Genomic DNA, 7,193 nt, shown 5'->3' on the forward strand with positions numbered 1-7,193 from the left:
GTGTGTGTGTGTGTGTGTGTGTGTGTGTGTGTGTGTGTGTGTGTGTGTGTGTGTGTGTGTGTGTGTGTGTGTGTGTGTGTGTGTGTGTGTGCGCACGCTCGCGCATTAACTGCACCTGGTCTGCTCTCAATAATTCATCATACATTAATATTACATCCCTGTTTCTATGCTGAGATAGATAGATAGATAGATAGATAGATAGATAGATAGATAGATAGATAGATAGATAGATAGATAGATAGATAGATAGATAGATAGATAGATAGATAGATAAACATCTTCAGTGGCGTTTATGAATAACATCAAGAATCAGCTCTGATTTCTGAACCTGTAAACCAAACTACAACACTCTGTACCATTATAATCAACTGTAACACACATTAACACATTGTAACACACTGCCACACACTGTTACACACACACTAACTGTAATACACATTAACACACATTAACAGACTGTAACATCCACTGTAAAACTCTGTATCATACTGTAACACACTACAAAGTGCTGTAAAATACTAACATTGTAACACACACTAACACACGGTAACATCAACTACAAAACTAGGTAACACACTATAGCTGCAGTATAAAACACAGTGTAATACTACTGAAATACAATATAACACACAATAACATTGAAATAACACACTGTAACACGCAATAATACACAAACATTGTTACACACTGATATACACAGTAATACAATGTGACATACTGTAGCACTGAACATACTGTAGCACAGCGTAATACACTTCAGTGTAACTCACATTATGTATTCTGAGCTGGTCACAGTTTTCTATTCAGAACATTCAGGATTTATTAAAAAAAAAAAAAAAAAAGTATTTTCTGTGTTAATTACACAGCCTGCGAGTGTGAGCAAAGTAAAGCTGACAGGTGTGTGTGTGTGTGTGTGTGTGTGTGTGTGTGTGTGTGTGTGTGTGTGTGTGTGTGTTAGTGTGCGAGTGGTTTGTTTCCCTGGTCCTGATTGGAGGGTATGTGTGGGTTTGTTTGTGAGGATGTTCCGATGTGGGCGTCCATGAACTGGAACTCGGACGTGTTCAGAGTCAAACTGCAGTTTAAAGTGTTGCACATCATTATCTGCCTGCAGGGAGTCGGCCGTGGTCGGCCCGGCCTCCTCGCTCTCTGCGGGGGGCACGGCTCTGCACCCGGGTGTGTGTGTGTGTGTGTGTGTGTGTGTGTGTGTGTGTGTGTGTGTGTGTGTGTGTGTGTGTGTGCTGGTGGTGCCCCAGGTTGCCCTTTGCATTGTCACAGAGGTTTAATGAGGCCGAGCGGCACAGTTTGCAGTGCCTTCACCGCCGGGCCTCATTAATGACGACGACACCCCCGGCTGAACGAAGCCCGGTTCTAAAGAGCCAGAAGATGAAGGCAGCGTGGGCGTTGCCACGGCGACAGGGACAGCTGAGGGCGGACGCAGTTTTAAAGATGGAGAAAGACAAAGTCTGAAGGCTCTCATTACAGAGCTGAGGTCAGAGTGGGGAGGACATCCAGGTTTGTTCAACTGAAACCACATTCTGTAAAACACACACACACACACACACACACACACACACACACACACACACACACACACACACACACACACACACACCGTTGTAAATCTCTTCAGAGTGGCCCACCGACCCTCCAACTGACCTCCATTAACGTGGAGGTGAGAACTTCATGTGTCCACCACCAGAAACAGGGCACACTCTGGAATCACCGTGGTAACCAGGGTCGGCAGCTGATTGGTTGATTGGAGAGACTCTCTCAGTCTAATGTCCATCTCTCGGGACGTTTCTGGTTGGCGGACATTGTTGTCTTTTGACCATATTGGCTGAGAGTTAAATGTTTGTGTTGAAGTTTGAGTTTCTGGTGTATTTCTTTATGTTCTCTTGTAAAAACCAAATAACCTGAAGGGATCTGAGGAGTATTTGATAGTCAGAGATTGTTTCACCTTCAGGAAACAGTGAAATGAAATGTTTCTGTGGCACAGGACATCAGAGCAGAGGGGAAATAAAAGCAGGATTTATTAGGATTTTCTTTGATTTCATCACCCAGCAGTGAAGCCCTTCACTGAATGTGGAAGTGCCAGAGTACCTGGTGAACCAGGTGGCGGCTGCTCTGCATGCAGACCAGGACCACTGCTTCTCATATCCAGTGGGTGTATGAACGAGCTCGTCATGGCAGAGCTGACATTAAAACGCTCGGGGAGAGAACAAAGAGACTTTGTTGTGGATCTTTGCTGCCCGAAGCTTCGCTTCTCATTAAAGCTTCGACTGTCCTCCAGCTGATCAGAATAAATATGGAGGGTTTATGTAACGCCTCATTAAAATGGACGAGCTGCAGCGGGGAGAGGAGAGCTCTCACTCTGCTGCAGAAACACAAGCAGCAGCTCCGCGTTCATGCTGCTGGAGGAAGAACCAAAAAAAACAACCTAACTTCGATCCTCCTCAACAGTCGCAGCTCGTCGCCTCCATCAGGTCCTCAGACAGTCGGAGGAAGGAACAGCCTGCAGCTCCCAGTTGGCTCAGTGGTTGTTCTCTCTGAGATCCTGGATCCAGGCTACAGTCTGACCTGTTATGGTCACCACGGCAACAAAGAGCGTTTCCATACAGCAAACGTGATCTTGGATTGAGAAACTTCAATCCTACTCAAGTCGACTCAGAGAACGCCTCAAACTGTCCGAATGATTCTTCTCTGTGTTTTTTCTACTAGTTTGACTCGAACAACGACGTTAATCTACTTTTGTACAAACCTTCAACTAAACAATCGTCTGTGTTCATTAGTGAACGTTCAAAAAACACTTTTCACTGTATGAGAATTTCAAATTGTGGGAGAAAAAGAAAGATTCTTTTACTTCTCAGCCTCTGAAGCGCTCTGGTGGTCCTGAAGGAGACTGATGGAGGAGGAACATCAGAGACCTGCAGCCTCCAACCATCCAGTCCACTGGTTCTGTGCAGAAAGTTTCTAACCGCGTCTCTGAGGCGTCTTGTGGGAGGAGCTTCAGGAGTTTGGGGGTGGCGGGGTCACTGTGGGGTATCAGGTGTGTTTACGTCGGTCTGTAGACTTAGAGTGACGTCACACTGGTTCAAGATGAATATTGGATTCCTCCAGGATTGTTCCTCTTCTGTTCCTGATCTTCATGTGGAGGAACAGCTGAGGTCCGGAGGGCAGGAAGTGGCAGTAGTACAGTCGCTGTACTGGACTGTATCAAAGCTCCCTCACCTCCATCACCTCCCTCATCTATATCACCTCACTACCTCCATCACCTCCCTCACCTCACTACCTCAATTACCTCACTGCCTCCATTACCTCCCTCACCTCGATCACCTCCCTCACCTCCCTACCTTGATCTGATTAGGACTGCCCCTGGTGGTCCCACTTTGAGTCGACACAAAGGAGAGTCCAGGACTGCTGCAGAGGTTCTACCTCTGGTTTGGTCTTCAAGCAGCTCTGACTTCTTCACATACGGAGTCCATGTGGACCAAGAAGGACAGAAGGTGATGGACTCTCACATCACACACTGTTTGGTTCATTGTAGCACTTCTGCTTGAACGCTGGACTTCCTCATGTGTTTCAGACGTATTTGAGATTGTTAACGTCTGTCGGGATCCAGAACCAATCCTGTTTAGGGTTTACAGCTCAGCTCTTCTTCACCACAGTCCAGCACATCTCCACACAGAAAGGCCCGGCCAGGAATTCAACCCACAAGTTCCTCTCTGTGTGACATCACTTCCTCTCATGCTTTTTAGACATTTTTTAATTTTAGTCTTTGCAACTATCTTAAGAGTCACGCTTATGGTCCGTCACAAATATGGTCAGGACGATACAGAAGATTGAACCATCAACCTTGAGACTGAAAGACCACCCACTCTACCACCTGAGCCCAACTGATGTCACTCAGGTATCAAACACATGTCCTTCTCCCTGACGGACTTTCTCCTCATTTATAAACTCACAGCTGGACATAGTTTCAGTCCTCACAGTTAAAGCCACTGGAGGAAGACAAATGTCTGACGTGGTTTCAGCAGGTTGTGTCTCCGTTGAGTTTTGATACTGAGAAAACACATAATCCTTCGATAAATTCGCCTGACAGAACTAAAACCTGCTGTGACTCATTTTCTGACTCAGAAAAGAAGGAAAGCACCAGGAGCTTTTAAACCTGCAGTCAAGAAACGCTGGATGTGTTGGAAAAAGTCTGACCTGTGACTGTCAGCATGCGAATCCTCTGAAATGTGCAGACAGTCTCCCTGTCTCTCCGGCTGTTCCGTCCACAGAGAGGGGGCGTTGTCTGTTCAGAGGCACCGACACTCTTCCTGTTGGGAGCCGGAGAACGTGGACGACCATCAGGGGAGGGGCATAACGGTGAAACTGTGGAAAGCATTAATGTTACCCTGAAATCATGCAATAAACACTGAAACACTACAATGAAGTGTTGCAGTGAAACACTACAGTGAAGTGATACAATAAAACGCTACGTGACCCTGAACTGGATAAGCAGGATAGAACATGGATGGATGGACAGTGGAGTGTTACAACATAGTGTTACACCGAAGTGTTACATTGTAGTGTTACAGTGGAGTGTTACAGTGAAGATGGGGTTTCAAGTCCTACCATGCTTCCGTTTGATGACCTTCATGGCAGCCATTTCTCCACTGCTGACAGTCCTCGCCTGAACAAGGACTCAGCTTATTACCTCCTCAGCAGCAACTTTATACACACACACACACACACACACACACACACACACACACACACACACACACACACACACACACACACACACACACACACACACACACACACACACACACACACACACACACACACACACACACACACACACACACACACACACACACACGTATCGACCTCCCTGCAGAGTGACTGTGTGTTGGATCAACACCGTTCACTTCCTGTCAAAAGTCATCGTTGAGATAATTATCAATGAGGCATTCAGACGTCTCACCATTGAAACAGACTCATTATTAATGAGAGTCAGAATCTTTCATTATGAAACGGCTGCAGCTGCTGTCAACCTGCTATACTTTAATCTGAAAGTTTCATGCAGCCGTTTTATTCTCGTCTCGTCTCGTCTTGCAGTGAGACAGAAGGTGACGATGAACTTGTCTGCTGGGATCTGAGGACCTGATGGAGGACAGACGGCCATCGATCGCTCCCCACCCCCGTCCCTCACCCCCCACCTCCTCCCGTGACCTCCATCATCTCGCAGCTTCAGCACTTCAACGCAGCGATCCTCTTCACGCCTCAGAGATACAAGCAGGCTGCTCCGTTCGCTCCCACTGAGTGTTAATTAAAACTCAGCTCATGACAACCCCCCCACCCCATCCTGACCCCCCTCAACCTCCTCCACTGACCCCCCCGACCCTGAGGAAGGTGATGCAGCAGCATTCATCCTGTCGCTCGATACGAGCTGATGGAGCTTCAGGACGGCGATCAATAACTTCTGATAACGGGAGGAGAGCAGGCGGGGGTGGAGGGGTGGGAGGTGATGCTAACAATGCTAATGACACACACACACACACACACACACACACACACACACACACACACACACACACACACACACACACACACACACACACACACACACACACACACACACACACACACACACACAGAGCAGAGGATCGTGGGAAACAGCCCACCCAGGTATTGATCGTGAGCATGGAGCTCTCTATGTCTGACCAGGAGCCTCTGAGCAGATTTTAACCAGCAACCTGTTGCAGTGACACCAGCCAATGAAGTCTGTCTGCTACTCATAAAGCTCCGCCCACAACCCCATCCTCTGTCGCTCTTCATCCTCTTCTCTTCCCCTGCAGCCTCTTTTCTCCTCCAATCTCCTCTCTTTTATAACTTCCTCTTTTCTTCTCTAAATTCCTCTCTTTCATTACCTCCCTTCATCTTTTGCAACCTAATCTCTTCTCCTGCAGTAGTTGGAAAAGTTTGTGACCTCCTCACATGCTAATGAGAGGTGGCGCCACTTCAGTGTTTCTGTCTAATTCCACTGGATGACTACATTACCCATGAGTCTCTGCTTCCATTGCTGCTGCTGAGGTGTGTTCTCCCCCAAATTCTTTCCTCCATCTTCACTTTCAGTTTCAAACCTCTCTAACATGCTGCATCACTGTGAGGTCACAGAGAGGTCAAGTGGAATGACATCAGGTTCCAGTGTGTTTGTGTTTCACTGTGTGAGTCTGCTGAAAAAGAAACTTCTTCCTGTGTGCAGCTTTGCAGTCCACTTTGTTTTCTAACCACCTCCTCCTCCCCGTGTTCCTCCTCCTCCCCCTCCATGTTGCCGTCCTCTTATAAAATGACTTCATTTTGTTTCCTTCCTCAGCATTTCCACACTCGCCTCTCTTTTATTTCCACCTCACTGCAGAGCTTCAACGAGCCGCAGAAACAGCAAGCAGGACAAGCTGCTGCAGGCGACTCGTCCTGCCACATGGAGCTGGGAAACAACCGGCAACAGCAACAACACACAACAAGCAGCAACTATAAATACATGCAGCAACTTGCAGCAACATGCAACAGAATAAACAGAGCAACCTGCAAAACTAACCATGTGCAACGACACACAGCAACATGCAACAACATGCAGCAGCAACATTTTGCTGCAATTATGTGCTGCAGCAAAGTGCGGGAGCAGCAACATGCAGTCATCAAATGCAGCAATTTGCAGGTGTTACAACCAACAGAAACCAGAAGTAGTTGCATGCAAGAGCAGCAACGGCCGGCAACAGCAACAAAATGCAGCAATGTGCATCATTAGCATGCAGGAATGAATATGATTTTCCAGTTTGTTTTTTCAGGGAACTCTTGTTGATCAAAGTGAGCTGAAATAATTTTCCTCTCCAGGATGGAGCTGAGGAGCGGCTCGCTGCGACAGCCAATCACAGAGCAGGGAGACTCGGGGGAGAGGGGGGGCTCCGGGGGGTGGTGGGGTGCTCGCGTTACAGGAAGCAGCATAGCCCAGCAGGGAGGCTCCTGAATTATTGATGATTTAATGGACAAGCTTTCATTTTTTTTCTGCCTCATGTCGCATTTGGACTCTGTGAGGACGAGAGCCGCCGTCACCCGAGATTTCCCATGAGGCCTCAGTCACCCGGCGGGGGCGGAGACTCGCCAAACCTCATCCTGTCCACCGGTAAACACAGAGCACCACTCTC

The sequence above is a fragment of the Lipophrys pholis genome (assembly GCF_963383615.2).
Source record: "Lipophrys pholis genome assembly, chromosome: 5".
In the NCBI taxonomy this organism is placed as follows: Eukaryota; Metazoa; Chordata; class Actinopteri; order Blenniiformes; family Blenniidae; genus Lipophrys; species Lipophrys pholis.